The sequence below is a fragment of the Rhinoderma darwinii genome, chromosome 6 (genome assembly GCF_050947455.1).
Source record: "Rhinoderma darwinii isolate aRhiDar2 chromosome 6, aRhiDar2.hap1, whole genome shotgun sequence".
NCBI classification, from domain to species: domain Eukaryota; kingdom Metazoa; phylum Chordata; class Amphibia; order Anura; family Rhinodermatidae; genus Rhinoderma; species Rhinoderma darwinii.
The window spans coordinates 7,405,881-7,417,392 of NC_134692.1; the positions used below are offsets into that span (position 1 = coordinate 7,405,881).

An 11,512-nucleotide genomic window follows, 5' to 3' on the forward strand; every position below is an offset into this window, starting at 1 on the left:
CTTATAGTAGAGGTTCCATAGTGTGACTGCTCTTACAGTAGAGGCTCCATAGTGTGACTGCTCTTACAGTAGAGGCTCCATAGTGTGACTGCTCTTACAGTAGAGGATCCATAGTGTGACTGCTCTTACAGTAGAGGATCCATAGTGTGACTGCTCTTACAGTAGAGGTTCCCTAGTGTGACTGCTCTTATAATAGAGGGTCCATAGTGTGACTGCTCTTACAGTAGAGAGTTCCATAGTGGGACTGCTCTTACAGTAGAGGCTCCATAGTGTGACTGCTCTTACAGTAGAGGATCCATAGTGTGACTGCTCTTACAGTAGAGGATCCATAGTGTGACTGCTCTTACAGTAGAGGTTCCATAGTGTGACTGCTCTTACAGTACAGGTTCCATAGTGTGACTGCTCTTACAGTAGAGGGTCCATAGTGTGACTGCTCTTACAGTAGAGGTTACATAGTGTGACTGCTCTTACAGTAGAGGGTCCATAGTGTGACTGCTCTTACAGTAGAGGTTACATAGTGTGACTGCTCTTACAGTAGAGGTTCCATAGTGTGACTGATCTTACAGTAGAGGTTCCATAGTGTGACTGTTCTTACAGTAGAGGTTCCATAGTGTGACTCCTCTTACAGTAGAGGTTCCATAGTGTGACTGCTCTTATAATAGAGGGTCCATAGTGTGAGTGCTCTTACAGTAGAGGGTCCATAGTGTGAGTGCTCTTACAGTAGAGGTTCCATAGTGTGACTGCTCTTACAGTAGAGGTTCCATAGTGTGACTGCTCTTATAATAGAGGGTCCATAGTGTGACTGCTCTTACAGTAGAGGTTCCATAGTGTGACTGATCTTACAGTAGAGGGTCCATAGTGTGACTGCTCTTACAGTAGAGGTTACATAGTGTGACTGCTCTTACAGTAGAGGTTCCATAGTGTGACTGTTCTTACAGTAGAGGTTCCATAGTGTGACTCCTCTTACAGTAGAGGTTCCATAGTGTGACTGCTCTTATAATAGAGGGTCCATAGTGTGAGTGCTCTTACAGTAGAGGTTACATAGTGTGACTGCTCTTACAGTAGAGGGTTCCATAGTGTGACTGCTCTTATAATAGAGGGTCCATAGTGTGAGTGCTCTTACAGTAGAGGCTCCATAGTGTGACTGCTCTTACAGTAGAGGGTCCATAGTGTGACTGCTCTTACAGTAGAGGCTCCATAGTGTGACTGCTCTTACAGTAGAGGTTCCATAGTGTGACTGCTCTTACAGTAGAGAGTTCCATAGTGTGACTGCTCTTACAGTAGAGGTTCCATTGTGTGACTGCTCTTACAGTAGAGGGTTCCATAGTGTGACTGCTCTTACAGTAGAGGTTCCATAGTGTGACTGCTCTTACAGTAGAGGTTCCATAGTGTTACTTCTTTAACAGTAGAGGTTCCATAGTGTGACTGCTCTTACAGTAGAGGTTCCATTGTGTGACTGATCTTACAGTAGAGGTTCCATAGTGTGACTGCTCTTACAGTAGAGGTTACATAGTGTGACTGCTCTTACAGTAGAGGTTCCATAGTGTGACTGCTCTTACAGTAGAGGTTCCATAGTGTGACTGCTCTTACAGTAGAGGTTCCATAGTGTGACTGCTCTTACAGTAGAGGTTCCATAGTGTGACTGCTCTTACAGTAGAGGGTCCATAGTGTGACTGATCTTACAGTAGAGGTTCCATAGTGTGACCGCTCTTACAGTAGAGGTTCCATAGTGTGACTGCTCTTACAGTAGAGGTTCCATAGTGTGACTGATCTTACAGTAGAGGTTCCATAGTGTGACCGCTCTTACAGTAGAGGGTCCATAGTGTGACTGCTCTTACAGTAGAGGTCCCATAGTGTGACTGCTCTTACAGTAGAGAAGCTCCTATATTTGTGTAGAATCCTTCTTTCCTCTAGATGTAGTAGTCGCCCCCTTGTTATAGTTCCTGTCCTGGATATGAATAGATGATAAGACGTCTCTGTACTGACCTGTGATATATTTATACATAGTGATTAGGTCGCCCCTCAGCCGTCTTTCAGCCGTATTTTTTCTAAACGATCATCAATCGGGGCATTTTCGATTTATAACAAATTTATTCAGACTGAATCAAACCTGACGACCAGTCTGATCGAATCGGATCCAAAATCAAGTTAGTGAAATTTGCTCATCTCTAGTTATTAATAAATATATTAAACAGCATAGGGCCCAATACTGCCGCCCCCCACCAGTAACGGTGACCCAATCTAAGTATCTACCATTAATAGCCACCCTGTTTTCTATCACTAAGCGGTTAGTTACCCAGTTGCACACATTATCCCCCAGTCCCAGCATTCTCTTTTTATAAACTGATCTTTTATGTGGCACATCATCAAATACCTTGGAATTCACGCTACATGACATCCCATGACTCCCCCCGGTCCAGTCTAGAACTTATCTCCTCATAGAAGCTGATCAGTGTGACCGGACCGATCCCTCATAAACCCACGCTAATCTGGAGTTATATCTTTATTCTCGTTGAATTTCTTATTATTGAACCCAAAATAGAAATTAAACTTACAGCCCTACAGTTTCTGGACTCACTTTTTGACCCCTTTTTGAATTTGCTCTGTGTCCAGTCATGTGGTACAGACCCTGTCATTATAGAATCTAAATATCAGAAATAATGATCTTCCTATTAATGGACTTAGTTCCCTTAGAACTCGGGGGTGAATGCCATGTGAACCCAGTGATTTGTCTGTTTTAATCTTTTTAAGGGGGCGCTGCATTTCAATATGGGTTAGGGTGACATTTAATTTATTTTATTCCTCTTCATTTCACCGGACATTTCATTCTCCTCTGAACACAATGGCCCAAAAAAATGTTGAGCTATTTGCTCATCACCTTCCACAATTTCAGGGCCAACACTTTCAGTTTTAACCTTTTTTATTATTTATGTAATTGAAGAACATTGTAGGGTCAGTTATTGTAGGGTCAGTTATTGTAGGGTCAGTTATTGTAGGGCCAGTTATTGTAGGGTCAGTTATTGTAGGGTCAGTTATTGTACGGCCAGTTATTGTAGGGTCAGTTATTGTAGGGTCAGTTATTATAGGGCCAGTTATTGTAGGGTCAGTTTTACTCCCTTTGGCAATGATTCTCTCTTTTTTACCTCATTTATGGTTTTTACCTATAGCTCATTAGCGCTTCGTCTCTTTAAAGTTTAAAGTGGATCCGTCACCTCTGTCACTTCTCCTGACATGTCTATTTTAATAAATATTTGTAATCCCCATGAAACAACAATTCTGAGACATCTTTTTCTAGAACTCTACGTTGTGCCGTTCCTCCGTTATTCTCCTAAAAAGTTAAAGACAAATTGACAGCTGGGTGTTACCAGTTGGGGGTGTGTCCCACCACAGACTGACACTGTCCAATCAGAGCTGACAGAGTTAGAGTGTAGGGACACGCCCCTTTAACATGGGAAATGGTAACGCCCAGTTGTCAATTTGTTCACACTTTTCTAGGAGTTATAACAGAGGAACGGCACCACGCAGAGTTGTATGAAAATATATTCTAGAATTGTTATTTCATGGGGAATACAAATATTTACTAAAACAGACACGTCAGGAGAGATGACAGGTCCCCTTTAAATGCTTTATTTAATCGCCTCCTTTGCATTTTTATTTATCCACATTGTTTTTTTTCCTGTTCCTAATACTTACGATTTCCATAAGGTTTGTAGCTCTCACAGTAAAAATTTACGATGCCTTGAAAAATATCCTATATAGTATCTGTACTTATCCCTCCTACAAAAGATGGGTAGCGGGGGGAACAAGTGTCGGACCCTAAATGTGGGACATGTGGTGGTATAAGTGGACAGATGATATAAGGGGCCCCATTGTAAGTTTGCTATGAGGACCCCTCTCCTCTATTTGCTCTCCTGGTGCATAATAATACCCCTATACATTACCAAACGGTGTCCATATAAAACTGCCATATAGTGTGCACATAATAGTTTTTACATATTTGCCTCCACATGATTGATCCAGCGCCGTCTCTCCGCCCCCCCCCAGCTGCCGCTGCAATGAGACTTAGGCGCCTATTTAAAACAACAACACAATGGCTTCAGTGCCAGTTATTAGGGTAATTATCTAGATAAACTTTTTCTTTGTTCCAGTATATTACTATTTGTATTCGATTCCCATTTTGACACCCCTTCTGTTTCGCCCCCGCTGTACCGCAAACTCAGCGCTGCTAAATCTCCGTTACTGAACCTTGTTTTTTTTCTGATGATTATTTTGAATACCATTCTGTGCTGCATACCTGGCACTGCTACAAGACTGGTATCGACCCGGCTTATCCAAATATGATCTACGCTTCACCTCTCGCACTGCATGAAATCTGTCTGATTTCCGTGGACCACTTATGCTGGCCCTCGCTGTGGTTCTCATCTTCTGTACATCCGTCCTGATTCGTTTATAGTGACTTACATTATGTTATGATTTTACATTTGTCCCCATTCCACCCCATTAGCCATTATCTAGAAAATCAACCACCGGACCAGCTAGAGGCACCTACGTCCTGGGGCCAGCTGAGTGCCTCAATCCTAACCAAAGACCGGGGGAAAGGGATACCATAGGTGAAATTGTGCCATCTGATTGGGTCTCCTCTGAGTGATGCAGAATAAAATCAGTATAATAGTACCAAACACATCACAGTGCCATAATAACATTACTATGTAGTGCTCAAATAATAACACTATAACTTTCTAAAAGAGCTGGTGCCATTAAGTTTAGGTCATGGCGGCGTCAGAATGGTGGAGGATACGGGCAGGTGCACTGCTTGCCCATGCTGCCACTGCAGGTTCTGGGGACAGGGTCCAATTTAGAGAAGAGTCCATTCATTTCTGTGCTTGTCACCTCATCAGGTCTCGCTGGCTTGCCCAGGGCAATGTATTTTCTGGGTGCTTCTTAGAGGAACAGCTCATTTTCTAGACATCCTTGTACACTAAATATAATTTCATTAGAATATTATTTACTATCAATTAATCGCTTTAAGACATTGTTCCTGGAACTCCAGAGACAGCTGAAATGAGAGCAGCTGGACTAACATCTGTTCTTCTCACAACATCAGAGCTGAGGAAACACAAAAAATATTTTGTTTCCCTTGTGCAACATCTGGGAGAACAGATCATTAGCTGTAGCCGATCACAGAGAGATAATCCCTATCATCCAGGTGCGGAGACTGTGTGCACAATGTATTGCACCAATGGACTATCACTGTTCTCAAATTCAGAATGTAATCCCAGTCTATACAGGATCTTGTATCACCCTATGTCTCAATTTACATTATATATATGTATATATATATATATATATATATATATATATATATATATATATGGCATTCTTGTCAATTTTATAATTTGTGAAAACTCTTTAGTATTGTTAATGTTTCACTTTAATGCCATGAATTGTTTTACTTGCAATACCATATCTGGCCATATGGAGTGCTGTTCAAGTAGACCTCAAGTGGAAACACAACCTTCCCACATTGCAACCCTGCCACATGATTGTCTGTCCAGTTCTGCACTTCTTTTGAGTATATTGTACTCTCTTTCCTGCAGTCCAGGCTCTAATCAACATTTTACTTCGCTTCATCTTCCTCTGTGCTTTGCTATCAATCCCATGATGCCTAAGCACATCATCATATGAGCAGCTGGAGACAGTATCATCTCTGCCTGCTAGGGAGGACAGTGACATTATCCTTCCCTCTGTATTCTCCTATATAAGATAAGATATTATAAGTATAGAGCCAGGGAGGCTGAGCTGTGATCTTCTTATTATGTGACAAGAGCCTGTGTTATGATCAGCAGTAACTGATGCCCCCCGTAGAGAGTCTGTGTGATACAATCCATGTAATGACATCATACAAGAAGTTCTGGTGTCTGTATGAGTGACTCAAGCTTAACCTATCAAGTAGAAAGAGCGCGTCACCGAAGCCTGAATCACACTGTGGCTATGCAAAGGTCCTCAGTGTGATATAAAGTGACAGAAGCAGCAAGAAAAACCACAGATAATAGATGGACATGTGGAATTTCTTAATGAAACACAAGGGCAATAGGCAAATGAAAAACCAGGAGAGCAATGCGTCCAAGCACCACCTAGTGGTAGGAAGGTGTAGTGCAATAATATGGATCACTCGCTCTGCAAAGAACGAAAAAAAGATTGAGGCGTTTTGTATTCTAAAATTATATTTGTACTACAAATCTCATGGCTCCATTGAGCTACATTTCAAAAAAACGTGCAATTTGACCTCAACGTATAAATAAACCCTTATTAGAAAACGTTGATCGGTTGATAATCCGGAACATTTGATAGTCCGGCACATATATGTATATTTGGGAACAGCATAAGAAGTTGTGTTAAAAGAAGTAAGTTCAGCGTTGTGGGGTCTGAGAAGGACACGGCTTCCGATCAGTGATGTCCGCCGAGGATTGATTGCGCTTGTCCGTCTTTAATGAAAATGAAAGATTTCAGAAGTGGGTTTTATAGAATTACCCAGTCAACGCAAATTGAAAATATCTGAAGGCGTCCCAAAACCCCAGAGATTTCACCTCGTCCACTAGCAAGGTCATAACTGCCGAAAAAACCAAGGAACGCAGATTAATTGTGATGTCAAGACTCCACTTCAAGCTGTGAAAATAAAATATTAACCTCTGATCTTCTGCAAAAGCGAGCGGAAAACCCAGGTGTGCATGAAATTGTGTCATTAACCCTGTGATTGATGCAGGAGCCGCTCGTCACACGAGCCCTGAGCGTCTGCATTGCAAATGGGTCCCACAAGGGGTTAAAAAGTGTTTTTTTTTCTCCCCTGGTGACACGCGGTTTGCGCCAGAGTCCTGTAATTAAAACTTCAGCCATTGATCATAGAGACATCATTGAAGGACTAGAAGAATAACTCATCTGCGGACACCCACAGGCCGCCATCTCCTGCGCACTCACTGAACGCCATTTATCTGCCAGCCTCTAATTATTATACCAGGATGAGAACTTTTTGTTATAACCTGTAGAACGAGGAAATCTGGGATGAGGGATCAGTTTAATGATCCACAAGATCCACCATTCACAAACTCACCGGACAGTATCACATATGATAGGATTAGATACAGCAGCTCAGCAGACAGTATCACACATAATAGGATTAGATACAGCAGTGTCACACACGACAGCCTAAGATACAGCCTCTCAGCAGATCATATCACACATAATAGGGTTAGAGATATAAGAGCTCAGCAGATAGTATCACACATGATAGGATTAGATACAGCGGCTCAGCAGATAGTATCACACATTATAGGACTAGATACAGCGGCTCAGCAGACAGTATCACACATGATAGGATTAGATACAGCGGCTCAGCAGATAGTATCACACATTATAGGACTAGATACAGCGGCTCAGCAGATAGTATCACACATGATAGGATTAGATACAGCGGCTCAGCAGATAGTATCACACATTATAGGACTAGATACAGCGGCTCAGCAGACAGTATCACACATGATAGGATTAGATACAGCGGCTCAGCAGATAGTATCACACATTATAGGACTAGATACAGCGGCTCAGCAGATAGTATCACACATGATAGGATTAGATACAGCGGCTCAGCAGATAGTATCACACATTATAGGACTAGATACAGCAGCTCAGCAGACAGTATCACACATAATAGGATTAGATACAGCAGTTTTACGCACGACAGCCTAAGATACAGCCTCTCAGCAGATCGTATCACACATAATAGGGTTAGAGATATAAGAGCTCAGCAGATAGTATCACACATGATAGAATTAGATACAGTGGCTCAGCAGATAGTATCACACATTATAGGACTAGATACAGCAGCTCAGCAGACAGTATCACACATGATATCACACATGATAGGATTAGATACACAGCTCAGCAGACAGTATCACACATGATAGGATTAGATACAGTGGCTCAGTAAGACATCAGATAGAGCACGGCACAATTTGCTGTTATAAACTACATGCCCGGAGGGGGTCAGCTGCCCTAAACTCTGTGCTTATAGATCGGCCCGGCCGTGCGGCAGACATAGGGGCCCCCTTCCTTCCCTGTGCACATTCGTCAATTCACAGAACGGGCCCCTTAATTCACATATCAAAATTTTGAAAAATGTATCACTCCGGATGGAAGGCGCTCCGGCACTTGTGGAATAAATTCAACTGAAGTCCAAGTCGGGACAAGATATCAAATTGGAGTAAAAAAATAATAATTTTTTAAAAGACATACACGATAAGACAATACATGTCTTAACATCAGAATAAAAGCTATGCGTTTGGACCCACAACCAGGGTCTTCCTCAGGCTTGAAAAAAGTGGAAGAAGCCTGAGGAAGGCCCTGGTTCAGGGTCGAAACGCCTAGCTTTTATGCTGATTTTATGACATAAGTTAATTATTTTTTTTACTCCAATTTGATATCTTCAATTGAATTTACTCTACAAGTGCCGGAGCGCCTTCCATCAGGAGTGATACATTTTTTCTTCTTCACAATTTGGACTGCATCCACATCGACTACCGCTGATCTCTCATCCGCCGGTGTTCACCCAGAGGGCTAGCAAACTGCTTACACACGGAGAACTGAGTCCCAATTGGTTTAATAATCGAGTTGTGCCGACCATCTAGCACAACTATAAAAGGTGAGTGTAAAATCTCATACAAAACACATTACTGTTGACCACCCTGCAACAATACCCCAATACCTCTGTGTCTTCTTTTTTGATGCCATCAATAACATATGTAAAGGAATGGAGCCCGATCTGAGAGTTGCTGAAAGTGCACGGGGTGGGAGGGGGCCCCCTCCGTCTGCCACGCCGATCTATTACTTATAAACTGTATTCGGAGGGGAGGGGCCAGGCGAGACGCACTCTATCTGGTGGTCTTCGTCATCTAGTAACCAGCGTTGCTGTCAGATTCAGTGCGACCTCTAACAGTGACGCTCACTAGGTGACCAAGACCGCCAGCTAGAGCGCACCGCACCTGGCAAGCAGCATCGCCATCTTCAGACCAGTTATTGATCCGGGATAACGGCGTTACTGAAATTAAGCCTGATACTGGTGGGCTGAGCCTCTCAGCCAATCAGTGTTAGGGTTGTTCTTGAGCCTGCCGGTTCTTTTACTGTGCGCTACGCGTCGTGAAGGCGACTGACTGAAAATAAAAAGAATGAGGAGGTTGTGGTGCTGCCGTCTGTAGAAAATGTTTGGAGTGGAGCTCAGAGGACAATTAAATCGGTTTACCCTTTAACATTTATGGCATAGCCACAGGATCCACAGGATATGCCATAAACGTCCTATAGATGGGACCTGTGCCTAGAACGGGGCCCCCTAAACCCTGTTCTACCTTTCACGACTCCCGCTGCTTTCCAGCCACTTCCTGATTAGATGTTCGGGAGTTATGAAAACAGCAAAACTCGCTGATCTACGGGAGTTACGGAAACAGCGCAGCTTTCTGTTTTCGTAACTCCCGATGATCTAATCAGAAAGTGGCCGGAAAGCAGCAGGAGCCGAGAAAGGCAGAACAGGGTTTAGGGTGCCCCGTTCTAGAGATAGGCGCAGGTCCCAGAAGTGGGACCCCCATCTATGGGACGTTTGTGACATATCCTGTGGATCCTGGAGTTAAGCCATAAATGTCCAAGAAGATGGATAAACCCCTTTAAAGTTTTCACTCACTATGGTGGCCTCGTCAAGCACTGTATGGGGTGCCACCCCCACAGCACCACCACAAATACACTGATTTTATTATTAGTTGACTACTTTGGTTATAGTATTTTGCTCTATAAAGTACGTTTTCTTATACTACTGTATTGGTTATTAGAATTTCAACTATTTATTTACAAAATAAAAAAATGTAACTTTTCTGTCATCACTTCCGCGGTTCAGGACTATTCATTCCTATAGGTGACGTATCGCACGTTAGTCCTGCTGGATAAGTGACAATGAGCAGGAGAAAGTCGTTATAAGTTACACGAGCGCTTTGTGTTCTACTCAGTTGTTAAATATGGAAATTATTCACATTATTTATGTTTGTTACTTGTGTTCTAAACTAGCAATAAAATGTGCAATATAGATTTGTATAGTTTTATAAGCGCGCGGGCGTGGTACGGTTATGGGGGGGGGGGCAGGCACATTCTATGCACAGGTGCCCTCTGCGGTCTGCGTCCGCCTCTGATGTAAAACAATATCTCAATAGACCGCCATGTTCTCATATTATGTTATTTATGGCCGTATTGAGTCCATCTGTCAACCTTTCTATTTTTTAAACCCTTCGTTTCTTGTACCTGCCATTTCTTGGACCCTCTTGCTGTTGATTATGGTCATTGATTAGTGAATAGATTCAAACAAAATCTATGGGGAGAACACAGATCAGGTTGTACCGCCCCAGTCAAACGCTCCACCTGCCACGGTCCTCAGAGCGATCGATTAGATAGATAGATAGATAGATAGATAGATAGATAGATAGATAGATAGATAGATAGATAGATAGATAGATAGATAGATAGATAGATAGATAGATAGATAGATAGATAGATAGATAGATAGATATGAGATAGATAGATAGAGAGAGAGAGAGAGAGAGAGAGAGAGAGAGATAGATAGATAGATAGATAGATAGATAGATAGATAGATAGATAGATAGATAGATAGATAGATAGATAGATAGATAGATAGATAGATAGATAGATATGAGATAGATATGAGATAGATAGATAGATATGAGATAGATATGAGATAGATATGAGATAGATAGATAGATAGATAGATAGATAGATAGATAGATAGATAGATAGATAGATAGATAGATAGATAGATAGATAGATAGATAGATAGATAGATAGATAGATAGATAGATAGATAGATAGATAGATAGATAGATAGATATGAGATAGATAGATATGAGATAGATAGATATGAGATAGATAGATAGATATGAGATAGATAGATAGATAGATAGATAGATAGATAGATAGATAGATAGATAGATAGATAGATAGATAGATAGATAGATAGATAGATAGATAGATAGATAGATAGATAGATAGATAGATAGATAGATATGAGATAGATATGAGATAGATAGATAGATGGATAAATAGATAGATAGATAGATAGATAGATAGATAGATTACATTTCTATACATTGTGTGCATTTTGTCCCATTGTACAATGAATTAGTCTTTAGATCATGTGATCATGTAAATAGCTGAGTGTATTCTCCGGGGATAGTAGATTGGCAGTGGATTTGATTCTATAGACCCGGCGTCTGTGTGTGCAGGTCTGACTCTAACAAGGAAGTCACATATAATATGCACAGGTCTGAACAGCGGCTATTAATTATTAAGCCCGGCACAATTATTCCTAAAAATTAATGAACACAATGGCTGTGCGGCCTCCTTAGTAGATAACATGCACCCGAGCGAGGGAGGCCGCGGCGCAGGTAAATATTTAATGGAAGGTGCT

The 11,512-nt window shown here is 41.8% G+C and overlaps 1 long non-coding RNA gene across 1 annotated transcript in view; it reads right to left on the bottom strand.

The window, feature by feature from the left end:
* Positions 1 to 6,291: 6,291 nt before the first annotated feature.
* LOC142656158 (uncharacterized) overlaps positions 6,292 to 11,512 on the bottom strand; it is a 74,358-nt gene continuing 69,137 nt past the window's right edge. The window contains exon 3 of the long non-coding RNA XR_012849594.1: positions 6,292 to 6,610. This is a non-coding gene — a long non-coding RNA (uncharacterized LOC142656158). The remainder of the gene's footprint in view (positions 6,611 to 11,512) is intronic.